Source organism: Tamandua tetradactyla, chromosome 18, assembly GCF_023851605.1.
Source record: "Tamandua tetradactyla isolate mTamTet1 chromosome 18, mTamTet1.pri, whole genome shotgun sequence".
Classification (NCBI taxonomy): Eukaryota; Metazoa; Chordata; class Mammalia; order Pilosa; family Myrmecophagidae; genus Tamandua; species Tamandua tetradactyla.
This window is the reverse complement of record NC_135344.1, coordinates 44139187-44154599: the sequence shown is the minus strand read 5'-3', so window position 1 is coordinate 44154599 and position 15413 is coordinate 44139187. Positions and strand designations below refer to the sequence as shown.

General features: G+C 33.5%; 1 non-coding gene across 1 annotated transcript; it reads right to left on the bottom strand.

Moving 5' to 3' along the window:
* Window positions 1–14153: 14153 nt before the first annotated feature.
* On the bottom strand, window positions 14154–14260 carry LOC143662878 (U6 spliceosomal RNA). The gene has a single exon (XR_013165644.1). It is a non-coding gene; the product is annotated as a U6 spliceosomal RNA (small nuclear RNA).
* Window positions 14261–15413: the final 1153 nt, after the last annotated feature.

Here is a 15413-nt window from a genome sequence, read left to right as displayed (position 1 = left end):
GGCATACTTTATGATCTTGTCTTCCTCAGAGGAGAATATGAATCTAATTCTGTGCTTCTCAAGAGGTAAAAAAATATTGGCGTTTAATTAACACCATAAGGCAGACAAACATAGCTCAAGCGATCTTTATCTCAGATGTTTGCCTTGAATGCTTTCAGGATTAGAATGCTTTCAACAATGTCATGCTTTTTGTAGTACCCCTTTAAGGTACCTTCAGGCATCATGCACATAAGCTACATGCATAATATGGCTTTATTTATGGGGATGCTTGCTGGGGCTTGTAAGAAGCTATTTTTATATTGTTATTCAAATATCAAAATGATTATACTGTGTTACTTATGTAAGCACCTCTGGGAGAATACACTTTCCTTCTGTGAAAAATGATGTTTAAGTCATCCACATGAAGATACTATTGTAATTCTTCCATATGCCCTAAATATAATTCTATATAAACCTTAGAACCTAGTCGAACTGATTCTTTTTACTGAAAGTAATTAGAACCTTTTGACTCTATTTTTTACTTTGATACCACACAAATAGAATAATAAAGTAGGATTTTTTAACCCAAAATAAGCATAGAAATCACTAAATTGACAAAACTTCCAGGAAAGATTTATTGATCAATGTACCAGGCTACAATAAGAGTCCTAGGGTTAAAGCAGAAGAAGGAAAGTCAAGGTCATCTTATTGGAAGTAGGGGGAGAAAAATGTAGACAAAGAAATAAATGAATTAGAAAACATAGTAGTTATAGGTACTTTTAAAAAGGGTGCTGTACTGTGGTTGTCTAGAAGGCTGGGTAGGCAGAGCAAATTTTGATGGCATTCGCATAGTAGGCATTTCTGATGAGATGTCATTTAAAATAAATTCTAAATGACAAGTGAGGTATGGATGGATAAGGGGGTAAAAATTTAAGCAAGGAGAATAGCTTATTGGAAGAAGTAAATGTGATATACTAGCCGGGAAAGGCTAAGTTTTAGCATTGTTTCATATATAAATGGTTTTATTTCAATGTAATTCTTCCAACTGTGTTGGAAGGGGTTCTGTTTCATCAAGTCACTCATGAACTCAAGCTTCGCTTCACTTGCAAAGTTTCCACAGTATTTTGGTTTCTCTGTCTCCAACACAGGCCTTTATGGAAGGCAAAGCAAGGAAAAAGACACTAGAGAATCACATAAGGACTTCTCCTTACCTTAGCCTGGAAATGACATGTGTTATTTCTGCTTACATTTTTTTTTTTTTGGCAAGATCTTAAGCATCCTACCCAGTTGTAGTGAGGAGGGGGACATTTAGAAATGAAATTTCATATGCATAGAGTGAGTGGAGAACTGGGTATCGGTGAACCCTAATATCATCTATCCTACATGGGAAACAGTCTGACTAATTCAAGGAATAGAGTAAAATGAAGTGTGCTAGAGTGTGGCCATGAGGAGAAAGTGAAGATGAGATAAGAATATTTGAAGAATTTTGTAAGCCAAGAATTAGGTGTTTAGATTTTATCCCAAGTACAATGGAAAGCTATTGTATGTTTTTTAAAAAGATCACATGATCTCCTTTTCATTTTTAATAGATCAGTCTGGATGGTATATGGAAAATGGAATTGGGTATGATAAAAAGGGAGACCAGTTGGAGACATATGTAGTTGTTTAGGGAAGGTATGACAGATTGCTACAGTAGTGGTAAAGATGGAGAGAAATGGATTCATTTATAATGCGTTTTAGAAGCAAAATTGACAGGCTTTCCTGATGGATTGATTGTGGGGGAAGGATAACATTTAGATTTCCGTCTTGAGCAATGGTGTAATGCATATTTACTGAGATGGGAACAATTTGTGTGGGGAGGCCTATCTGTAGTATAAATCAAGAGCTATCTTTTGAGCATAAATTTATGTTTATTAGAGATCATTAAGAATATGTCAAATAGATTCTGTTCCTGATGATTCAAGAACTCACTCATGATGGAGATGCAGCTTTTGCAGTCCTTAACATACAGGTGGAATTTCAGTGATAGGCAGGAAATCTACCTAGGGAGATCCCATAGGTGTCATAAAATAAGTTTTATTGTTGATATGGGATTGAAAGAAAGCAAGTCTCTGGATTCTTAATCCTAATGCTTTTCCATTGTTATAGGTATCTTTTCTAGGACAAGCTACAAACGTTTTCATGATGACAATCCATGTGATGAAACTTCCAGGGAATAAGCCTTAAAAATGGCTTACCCTACTCTCTAATCAATAAGAAACTGCTTTTAAGACAGCTGCTATTTTTTGGTGCAAAGTGCATCTCAGCATTTCTTGGCTGACTGGTTCTGGAGGTTTGTTTGAGATTGCATTTTGTGTAACTTATTGAAGGACCCACCATTTCTATGCCATCTTTTAGGGTAAAACATGATTCTGCTGACCTACTCCCAGCAAACCAAGTAAACTAGGAAATGGATTTTATTGAGGTATCCACATTATCTCAAATAGTTTCTTAAGAAACTAACTAAATACTTGTTACAAAGTCTTTGTACTCTCCACTTGCCCAAACCATATTCAGCAGAGGAAAGTTCAAGTACCAGTTTCAATAATATCTATCCATGAGGATGTCTCTCCTACAACATGCAAACAAATTATATAATCTATATTTCTAATTCTGATGTGAAGATATGTAAGGTTCATATTATCACTCTTATGTGCTGCATGTGAATGCTTTATCTTCCCTAGTAAATTATTGGAATATATAACTTCTATTTAGTTTCCCATTTGAGTACTTGTGTTTGTGTATATGTGCATGTAGGAGAGAGAGAGGTGAAAGACTCAGTGTATAGGTGTCATTTTTTAAATGAATCCATTTTTGAAACAGTATCTTTAAATTATTATAACATACAAATACTTTTAATATATTAAATTATTTCATTTCACTTTCTCTATCCAGAGGTAAGGATTCTAAACATTTTGGGATTTCAGCGTGAATCTATAAAATCCTACTGCCCTTAAATTAAATATTATGATATTAATACTTTAAGGTCAAAAGCAGCCAAATAATCACAATTTCATATGATAGAACCTAATATAGTTACATTTTCCTGTACTGATTTCACATAATGTGTTGGGACCATGTTTTATGTCCATAAATGGTCTTTAAACACATGGTTTGGATGGACTATTCAATAATATTGATTAATTTATTCAACCACTTAAATATCATTTGTTTACTTTTTCTATTATTATAAATTCAAAATAAGCTATCCTTATATATATTAATCCTTGTCAGTGTGTCTGATTATTACTTTTATAAAATCATGTTAAGAAACCACCAGTTTAAAAGATGTTCATTTTTAAAGATCCTAATTCATCTTGACAAATGGATTTCCTGAGTGAGTTTACTCTTCTTATTAGTAGAGGATGAAAAAGTGTTCTGCTTTGTATTCACTGTTACATTCCTAATATGATAAAAAGTATATAATTTCAATATAATATGATTACTAGTGATGGCAAATATTCTCATGTTATTACAGTTACTCTTTTTTTCTTAGGAAAATATCTATGCCATTTACTAATTTTTCTTCTCTTAACTTGTTTTTTTCTTACTATTTCCCACAGTTTCTTAGCACATACTGACCTTTTCTCAAATGTATTCAAAATAAATCCAAAGATTTTCATCTGTATTTTAATTATTTTGTACAGTTTTACAAAATTTGTGGTTGATTTTAGTATTTGGGTTGGTGTTAATATTTACTATAGGATATTTTTATTATTGCTTTGTATCAATCTTAAAATGAGTTTTATCTGTTATCCCTCAAGTGTTTATTTTGCATGTAAATTTGTGATATATTTAAATCTTTAATTTAGCAAAAATTTATTTTCTGATTTATTATAAGGGAAGACTCTAACTTGATTTCCCCCCCCAAATTCTTAGTTTTTTTATTCTGTTTGTGAGTTATAGAGAATGTTACTTTGATTGTATCTTACACACACACATACACACCTGCACATGTTGCTTTCAGAAAAACAAACAAAATCTGTTATATATAAATTTGTATTAATGAGTGTCATTTCTTTTCTAAAATAACAACATCTAAAATGTTTACTATCTAGAATATTGACAGGCAATATTTACCTTCATTGTAAGTCTTTAAAAATACTTATTTTGATATTTATTTTGTACAAGTTTAAAATCAATTTATCAAGAATAACCCTGCACTTACCACTACCATGCATGCTCAATTGGCTTAAATAACTAACTAATCAAATAGCATTGATCATATAATTTATTGCAATATCTATACATTAATTTGGGAAGACTCATATATTTATTATACATCACATTAAATATTTTGTGATAAATCTGCTTCACCAAACTGCTTGAAATAATGTTTTTTAATGGTTATTTATGGTACACAGATAGCATGTTCACTTTATTTTTAGACTTCATTAAGTTATATTATTAATTCTAAGATTATTTCTGCATCTTTGATTGTATATATAATTTAGAAATAGTATCTGCAATGATGATAATTTATCACCTTCTGTTGATTAATTTCTGTACTTAATATTATTTCATGTCTTATCAAATTGGCCAGAGCTTCTCAAAGAAGTTTACACAATAATGGTGGTTCTAAATTTATTGAGACTTCTAATGCTTCATGGTTACTATAAAGTCTTTAATAATTTATTAATTTTATTGCATTTTGGAGAATGCTATTGTCAGTTATTCTTAATCATTTTCGCATTAATTATTTTTACTAATTTCAATAACATTTAAAAAATCTTTCTTCATAATGGTTTGTTTTAGTCAATATGCTTAACAGATTTTCTCATGATTGCATTAGAGATTATATATTAAATTGCCTAGCAATCATGGGATGAGATTATTCTAAAGATTATTTCTTTAGAATGATTTGATTCTTGCATTGTTAAAATTATTCATTAAATATTTTATTTAAACTTTTAAATGTGCACACACATAAAATTAGAGATGGGCATGATTGTTATCAGAGTCATCTGAGTTTAAAAAATTAACCAGATTGGTTTTTCAGCTTTTATATGTGTTCAAACAAATTATGTCTTATAGAAATTATTTATTATTTGAGAGTTTGAAGTTACTCAATGGCAAAACTATATTGACTCTTAAAAAGATAAATCTATCATAAATTAGTTAACTTCCTTTGCGGAGTCTTTTATTATTCACTTTTTATATTTTCTCTAGTAACTTATATTTTCCCAGTTATTTGTATATTTCCAGAAGCTTATCAAATTTTTAGTAAATATATTTTAAAATATATACCCAGTTTTGTAGAACCTTTTAAAGTTTCATATCTAAGTTTATTTTTGTTCTCTCATTAAACTGTCAAACTTTTGTGCATTTTTATTTTTAATGACATTTTAAAATTTAGTTTATATACTCATTTTTTAACTCTACATATTCTTTATTATCTTTTCTCCTCATGGATTGATTCTCTTTTGCTCATCTACTATTTTCCAAAGTACTTGACATAGGTATATTTCAATACTTTTCTGTATATATAATAATGAAGCACGTGAATCTAGAAATGTACCTTGTCCAAACCCTGTTCATTTTGATCAATGTTTACATTCCAGTTTTGTTTAAAAAGTGATTTAATAATTATTAATAATTACTATGTATTTTTTTCTTACTATATGTATATTCTAAATTCTGATGTATACGTTTGATATATTTTCAATCAGCCAGGTGCCCCATTTAGAGATGCTGAGAAAATTGAGGTAAAGAAAGGTTAGGTAATTTGTCCAAGATTATAACTAGTAGTGATATGCCTGCAATTTGAGCAAAGCAGTTAACATGCACTTGCCTAGAATGTTCTATAGTGATTTTTAAACTTATTTTTCATTCATTTATGCATTTGTTTGTTTAATGATTATTATAGCAAATTAAATGAACAGATTCTAAGTGCACAATATGCTCAGTTTTGACAAATGCATAAATATCTGTAATCATCAACCAGGTGAAGAAAGAGAAATTTCCATTAATTCAGATGTTTCCTCAAGCACTTTTCTAGGCAACTCCCATCCCGTTTCTGATTTATATCAGTGTACATTAGTTTTATCTTTACTAAAGCTCCATTTAGTAAATGGGAATATTCTTTAATGTCTAACTTCTTTCACTCAACATAAAGCTAAAAATTCATACTTGTATTAATCTGCAGTTCATTATTATTTTCTTTTTTAAAATTTTATTTTTGAAGAATATTCCTCATTTGGACTTACCATAATTTTGCTTTACTCATTCTTCTATTGATGGGCATTTGGGTTATTTCTGGCTTGGAATTCAGTATGAATAAAGTCCTTTTCAAGACATATATTTTCCTCTCTTTTGCAGAGGTCAGTACTCATATACAAAGTGTTTGCTACATCTCAAACTCCCACCAACAAATTATGAAGTTCCAATGCTCCATTTCCTAAAGAACCTTCAGCACTATCATTGTAGGATTTATTAATTCTAGTGCGTATTAAGTAGTATCTCAGGTTGATTTTGCTATTTTCTGATTACTAACCATCTTTAAATATGCCTTTGGTCATTTTGTGTTCTTTTTTGAAGATCAAAAGTGTTGTGGATTTTTGTCTTGTTATTATTGAGTTGAGGAATTACTGATACAGTCTAATGAAAGTCCATTGTCAGATATGTGAAGGGAAATAATTTCTCCCCATTTGTGGCTTATATTTTCATTTACTTAGTGATTTATTTAGGGCACCAGATATGTTCAATTTTGATGAATTCCAATGTATCATGTTTTCCCTTTCATGCTTACTGATTTTTTTAAATCTAATATATCTCTAACTCAGATTTGCAATCATGTTCTCCTATATATTCTTCTATATTTTGTTTGAGAAGCTTTATAGCTTTAGTTTTTTTGTTTAGGACCATCTCTGATCAGTTTCAAATTGTTGCGTATGCTATCAGGTGAGGAATTGAAGCTCATTTTTTTCATAAAACTATTTGATTGTGCCATCATCATGTGAAAAACTTTTCTTTTTCATAATCTGTTTTGGCACCTTTGTAAAAAATCAATTAAGTTTTAGAAAGAAAGATTTGGTTGCAAATCTTTTGCTGAGAATAATGTGTCATTAAGTTTATTGGTTTGGAATATTATTTTCTTATAATGTCCTTAACAGATTTTTTAGTAATGGCCCCACCCTCATTCCTAAACCTGGAAGTTTTTGTTTTTCTTCTTTTTTTCTCATTGTTATTCCTGGATTTTATACATTTTCATATTTTCTAAGAATCATTTTCACTTTTGTTGATTGTTGCTCGTTTTCTATTTTGAATTTGCATTTTATTTACGTTTTTAAAAAACTTTAGTTTGGGTTTAGTTTTGTGCTGCCCTTTTACTCTTTCTAGATTCCCAAGTTGGAAGGTTAGAATACTGAGTATAAACTTTTATTCTGTTCCAATCAAAGCACTTAAACTATAAATTTTACTAAGTGCTTGAGGCATATCTTTCAAATTATATGTTGCATTTGTTTTTCATATTAAACTATTCTTCTTTCATTATAATTTTGTTTCATTTTAAAATGGTTATTTTGAACAGTGTTGCTTAATTTCCAATTATTTTTATCAACAGAATGTATTTTATATGATTGCATGATCTTGAAAAGGGTTTAAATTTCTTTTATAACTCAGTATTTGGTCTATTTTGGTGACTATTCCATGTGCACTAAAAGAGAATACCATTTTGAATTGCTCATTGAAGTGTTGAATAATTGTCAGTTTAGTGAAAATTTTTTCTAATATTCTTCAAATCTTCTGTAACCACAAGTTATGAGCATGGCTCTTTCTCCCTTTAGTTCTGTTACTATTTGTTCTGTTATGAAATCATCCTTTTTTGTTAATATTCCATTTTGGTGGGTATACTTGTCTTACAGCACAGATTAGTACTCATATTAGTATTCAAATATGATGCGGACTAGAAGGCAAGTTAGACGTCCTTGCCCTGTTCAGTCTTATGTTGAAAGCATCCATCCTTTCAGTACAAGTATCATCCCTGGACATTCTTTGATCAGTTTTTTGGAATTTGACTCTTCTCATCCATAACCTAGTACTAGGTAAAGACTCAAGGATACTTCCTGCTGATTTGTGGAGTCCTTTTTCCGAGCAGGTCTTTCTTTCCCACAGCCCACTACCCAACTTCTGGCTGCCTCAGTCTCCCTGGATTCCATCTCCTCCCCTCAGCAGAATCACGAGGCTCAGTGTGATTTTTCCCTCCATTCAGAAATTGTGTCAGTTCTGCCATAGTGTGGAAGGTTTCTCCTCAGAGAAAGTTGGGTGAATTTAGAGCTTACTTTTTTCATTTCCCTCAACTCAAGGTCAGATTTCTGCGTTGTCTGTAGTCTAATAGCTAAATATAGTTGTTTCAGGGTGGGCGATGGTGGTGCAGTGGCAGAGTTCTCACCTGTGGTGCCGGAGACCTAGGTTCAATTCCTGATGCCTGCCCATGCAGGAAAAAAAAAAAAAAAGAAAGTTGTTTCATATATTTAGTCCAGTTATCCAGTTGTTTACAGTGGGCAGTTAAGTCCAGTACTTATTACTTCATCATGATTGGAAACTTTTTAATCTTTTAAATTACTGTATTAAATTATCTATATCAACACTGAATATTTGTCATGCCCACTTTATATGTTTAATGCTGATAGAAATATGCCTGAGGCATCATAAATACTGTGAGTTTCAGTACTATTTCATTGAGAAATGACTTGGTACATAAAAATGTACAATGATTATGTTTAGAAGCTAAACACACACACGCACGCACAGAATGTGAATTCTTTCCATTGCACTCAATAGCATAGCACTTGCTTTGGATTTTATTTTGTCTAAAAATAATATTGTCACTCTGTTCTTACCTTCATTAGCATTGCCCTGTGCATATAATACCTGTACTTTATTTTTATCTATTCTGTCATCCCTTTATAGAAACATGCTTCCCTTAGCTTTATTATTTTACCCCAGTTTGATAGTTGGCATCTTTACATTTGTTAACTCATGCTTGTTTTCCTAATTGTTGTATTTGATTCTGTGACTATATTCTTGCTCCATTTATGATTTATTTCTATTTCTTATACTTGTTTCTTTGCTACATTATGCATATTATATATATACAATTTTATTTAATTGTTGCTGTTAAAATGATGAATTAGTTACTATTTGTGTATTAATTTAGTGAAGATTTGTCAAGTTAAATAGCTAGCATCAAAGCCTGGAAAAGAAGTGAGGTTTATTAAACTCCAAAACTTCTTCTCTTAAGCTCTGTATTAAATGGTCTTATGTCAATGATCTCCTTTTCATTCATAGTTCTCATCTTTGTACTTACCCATTTCCTTCCATAATTCTGTCTCCATTTTAGTCCATTCTGTCTGTTGTGGCTTTTTTCTCTATTTAATTTTTTCATGTAGCATGTTTTTATGATGGTGTACAGATCTATAAATTTTTTTCTGATGATTTTAGTAAATCAAAGATATGCTCCTACTTTGTGGCTTCAGAATGGATGTCTGTCTCCTTTACAGGTCACTTTATTGCCTTTAAACCACCAAAATTCAGAATACATTCTCTGGGAATTTGTCTAGAGTCATATTGTTGATTTTTTACTGTCTTCTCAGGTTTTTATATATATATATACCAAAAACAGGGAGTGAAAAATGATCAGGTCTCAACAATTATGTTTTTGCATGACTGTATGAGATCAGAAAAAAATCCAGATTGTAAAAGTCAATAGATAGAATATGGGAAAATATTTTTATCTCATGTTGTCCATTTTGGGGGTGACTTAAACATTTTTAGGGTATTAGCAGGAAGTCCAGTTGAACTAATTCCTAGCATCACGTGTCCAGATGTCCATTCAACTCCAGTATCTATGGTTCAAGAAACTTAAACACATGGCCTACTATTATAAACCTTTGCAAAGGAAGCAAATCTATAAACTTAAGCATCTTTCACCACAAACACTCTTCCTTTCCTCTCCATCCACATTGTAGTGAATATATTTTATCTGCTCCTCTTCTCCTTGATCGTTTGCCCTCCCATAAAACACTAACAGTCATGTTCAATATCTGGAGCTTGAGTTAATCTCACCCTGAGCATGATCCTCCAGAAGGATATGTGACCCAGACCTGCCCAGTCTCACTGCATCGTCTCACTGGGCTTAGTAAATAGGTCAAGGATGGGAACATGAGTCACTCAGGCCAAAGGTCTCCATGGACATCTACTCCAACTGTTTAGAAAGGTGCTTGCTTTCTCAAGAGTTGCAGTCATGATAGTGCATACCTTAAACTGTTGATGAACTTCTTTGTCACCAATTTGAAAGAGTGAATCTAATATTTTGGAATAAAGTGTAGAGAAATGGAGGGAGGGAGAAAGGGAGAGAGAGAGAGAGAAAGAACACTTTTAAGGCCTAGGTTGCAAAAGTTCCTGAATCTAGAATCAACTCTAGATAATTTACTTATATAAGGTGGGAAGTTAGCAAATATGTTTTGAGGGTCAGTCTCTGTCACAGTTGCTTACCTCACCTGTTGTGGTATAAATACAGTAATGGGTGGTTTATAAGGAATAGATATAACTGTGTTCCATTAAAATTTTGTTGATAAAAACAGATAGCCACAAGCCATAGTTTGCTAAACCCTGGTATAAGGTAGTGAATTTTGACTCTCTTTGAGCTTCAATTAGAATTAGATTTATGTTACTCATTGTCATAAGATGTTCGAATTTGAGAAAAACTTTCACTTCCTTATTTGTGGGAACTATTCCTAGTATGGTACTTCCTTCCCAGGAACTTTACCCATACTTCTTGTCCTATGTCTCATTTTCTTTTTTAAGTAAATACAATATTGAAATAAGCACAAGAGAAAAATCATATTGTGGCTTGGGAGAGGTCAGGAATCTGTCCATTTGAAAAAATGTGCCCCTGCAATGTACAAAAACCTGCTTTGCACTCTGCATGTTTCATTGCCTGAGTCTCTGGAAGAGGCATTAAGTTTTTCCCATATCATTTGCAGTGGAACAGATTGTCCCTCTTAGGGAAGTGAACAGGAGAGCCACATATTATTTTCTCAACCCGGTGCAATTGTCTTTATACTTAATGCCAAATCTTTTCAGATAACAGCAAAAGATTTTCTGTCAGTTGGATTTTGGGGGGTGGTGAGTTTTCAGTGCTTTTCAGTCTTCTTCAAAAATGTTTCAGTAGGAAATGTGAAGTGTCTGTATTTAAAGCTGCTGGCCCAATTCTGTTTTGGACCAGGCCATTGTTCAATGTAATGAAATAAATGTACTACACAGCTGTAGGGCATTTGTTTTAGTCGGCAGTTATGGAAAATAAGAGAGAGATGAAGGGGCAGATTCTGGCAGTAATTAAACTTTCCCAGAGTTCTCTGTGTTCCCCAAACTCCTGGCAAACATAGTAGAAATAATCTGATAAAGAAGCAGGTACCCAACCTAGTAATTCAGTGGCATATGCATTGTCTTCAAACAGGGAATGAAAATAAAAGAAAAAGCATTCATCAGTCCTCTAATCAGTGAGCGATACAGTAATGTTGATCTCACCTTATTTAGTAGAAAAGCTCATACTAAGGCAATATCCAGGTAGTCACCATTTTCATACTGATTATATCAGGAAAAATGAGGGTAATGATTCAGGTTTGGCAGCTGTGGCATTCTCTCCATGAGAAACTAATAAAGGGACACTAAATCTTGATGTACTTATCACATTTGGGCTGTCAAAGAACGTAGAATCTTCTCCAAAGTTTCTTAGATTTGTTCAGTGCTGCATATTTCATTAGGAAGAGCAGACTTCCCCCCAACCCTGACACATACCTATTAAAGCATTGCTGAAAAAACCAAACCTACATCTTTGCAGTAGAGGAACAAGCCATTGCTTTCTAAACAATATATTTATTAAAGGATTCCCAAACCACTGAGATATACACACACACAAACACACACTTCACCCCTTCCTCTACATACTGACATGCCAAATTAGTTTGCTTGGAGACAGTGTGGTTTCACATTTGTGGAAATGCTGGCAATACAAACTTTTATATGTAAAATTATAATTTTTAACTCGATGCTGATTATCGGTCATATTCTGTGATTAGTTTGAGGGATTAAGACAAGTGAATAGCTAGAATACTGCATATCTTAAGTAAAATACAGAGAAATAGGGACAAATGTGTATGTGCTCAGAAAAATTCATATGTGAGGCTGGACTTGATATAGAAACATATGGTCATTTTTACATTTTGCTTTAAGTTGTCTCAGTTTGCCAAGGACTGGGCAAGGCAGAGCATTATGAGGAAGGGCAGATATTATCATCATTGTCAATGCACTTGTGGAGTGATTGATTGGGCTGCTTATGGTTTATCTTCTTAAGGAAACAAATAGGATGGAATAACATTGTATTTTTTACGTCATTGCTCTTTCACCTGTTTCACAGCATATTCTGGATGCGGACACCTCATTGTACAAAATGTAGGGGTTGTTATATCTCTACAGGCAGTTTCTATGAGGTCTGCTTTTTGGCTAGCAGCCCTAGGTATCTTGCTGTCCCCTGTAGTGTCTAGTTCTCCTCCCATCTCCTCAGTGTGGCCTTTTATTTTATGACATCTGAAGTGGGAATTAAATAACTTGAGGTGCCATTTTTCTTAATACCCTATGAATTATTATTAGGTCCTGTGCTGGTTTGAGAGTTTTTTATACTCCAGAAAAGCCATTTTCTTTAATCCTGATTCAGTATTACTGGGTAGGATCTTTTTTATTAAGTTGTTTCCATGGAGATGTGACCACCCATTCAAGGTGGGTCACTTACTAGAGTCCCTTAAGAGGGAACCATTTTGGAGAAAGCTTAAGAGCTGACACAGGCAAAGACATTTGGAGATGAAGAAAGAAAATGCCCCCAGGGAAGTCTTATGAAATGAGAAGCTTGGAGAGAAAGCTTGCAGACATCGCCATGTGCCTTCCCAGCTGACAGAGGTATCCAGAAGCCAAAGACCTCAGCACATGCCTGCCACATGTCTTCCCAACTGACAGAGGTGTTCTGGACAGCATCAGCCTTTCTTGAATGAAAGTGACCTCTTGCTGGTGCCTTAATTTGGACATTTTTATAGCCTTGGAATTGCAAACTTGCAACTTTATAAATTCTATTTTTAAATGCCATTCCTTTTCTGGTTTATTGCATTCCAACAGCTTTTGTAAACTGAAACAGGACCTATGTTCTCTTGCCACAAATTTATAAATATGTCTCAGATTTAAGATATTTCTGACTCATTCTTCTCCTCCTTGAGTTCTTTCTAGGCTATATTGTCACTCCCTAAGAGCTCCACTATTGAGGACAAAATACTTCACAATATTTTTTATCTCACATAAAGTACAACTCTTTTCATGTGCATATAAGTATTCTGCATACACTGTTTGAACACAAATTCTTAAACTTCCTTTAGAATTGGAAGAGATCCAACCAGTATAGTATGACCCTCTGCCCAGGAAAGGTATGGAATAGGTTCGGCTTTAAATTCATAGTTGTTTGCCCTCTCTCCTTACAGCAGCACATCCCTGTGCTCCTGCTGTAACTGCGCTCAAAGTTACAGAGATCTGCCAAATGTCTAAGGAAATTTTTACCATATATAGTCTTGCTGCTACCAGATTCAGTCCAGGTCTTAGAATTAGATAGAAATTTATTCGTTTTAACCAGAATGTATAACTTAAGTATCAGTAGACATCTGTCTGCATTGATAATGGCGTCACTATGTAGGTCATTCTTATGACATCCTACACTTGCTTTGCTCAGTGGTTGCGAGTGGCCCGCCAGCTAGCTCCTCTCCTGTGTCCCTTCAAGAAGGAGAGCTCAGCCCATAGCTCCATGATGAAATGACACATGGATCATTAATCCCTATGCTCTTTACTATATTTCCTTTGTCTGCCTTAGCATTATAGTATCTATAGAACTGGAAAGATTGTGTATGCCAAAAGGTCACTGGACACTTTTTCATTGTTCAATTCAAAAATTGTATTGGTTTTATTCTTTGATAGTTTGTAAAAAGGCAACAATAAGTCAGTTATTGGTTGGAAGTTACATAAGAAGGGCATCCTGGGACTGCTTTCTCTATTGTCATATTGACTGGCATAACAATGCAGTCTTTTTTTTTTTTTTTTTTAAGAATGTGGAACGCTTCATGAATTTGCATGTCATCCTTGCACAGGGGCCATGCTAATCTTCTCTGTATCATTCCAATTTTAGTGTATGTGCTGCCGAAGCGAACACAACAACGTAGTCTTTACCTGAGAGTAGGAAGTTAAGTAATATCCAAAGAACACAATGAAAGGTGGGAAAGAAGACATGCCTGTCCATTATTGCCATTATTGCCATTATTGTGGTTGTGTTGAATGTTTAATTGGTCTGAATTCTGCTGAATTATTCCCCCAACATCTCTTAGCAATGAGGACAAGATTCAGTGGTGCCCACCCTTTTTAAGGAAATAGACACGAGGACAAGTCATCCAGGGAAGACAGTAAAGTAGATCCTATGTGTGTGGGTTTGTGTACATAAATGTCTATTAAGTGTTTGAAACTGACTTTGTGAATTGCACAATAAATGATAGTTTTATAGAGTTTATCTTGGAAATTATGGCATCAAAGAACATAAGGCTTAGGTTCTCTGTGGTAGGGAGGTTCATCTTGCAGAGTGCTGTTTCCCAGTCTAGATAGGTAAGTGGTTGTACAGACACACACTCATGGCTTTTGAAATCTTAACACACAATTGGTGTGACTCAGTTTCAACAAAGGGTTCTAGAAATGTCCCAGGTAAAGTTTGTAATGTATTATGGAAGGAAGGGTCATTTCACTTCTGATTCTGTCATCTGCTAATGTATTTAGATGTGAAAAGAATTTTGAAGATGAGTTGTTGCTAAATAGATTTTACAAGGCCGCTTTAAAAAATGCTAACTAAACTTCTGTTTATTTTTCTACATTTATGGTATTTAACATCTGCAACCACAGAATTTATCTTTAAACTACAGATTCCATTATCAGAGTAAGGCAACTGTTGGGGATTAATGTTCGAACAATGAATATTTGTATTGTGGCTCCACCTTTTAATTCATTTTAAATTTCTCATCTGCTTTTCTTTACAGTGTCCCTAGGAGACAGGACTATTCTATGATGAGCAGTAGCCTTCCCATTTGACAATCAAAGAAACAGAAGCACACAGAGGTGAAGGAAAAGCATACTGTGACCCCCCAGAAACTTAGTGATGAGGGTTTTACTATATTTTATAGTCAGGGTTACTGTGTATACTCATGACTCTCCCAGTTTTTGCACATTCTAAGCTGGCCTGCTCCATTTTAAGAGATAGATTGAGGAGACTGTTGTTTTTAATACAATTTTGTTTTGTTTGATGCTTATGTGTTTAATCATTA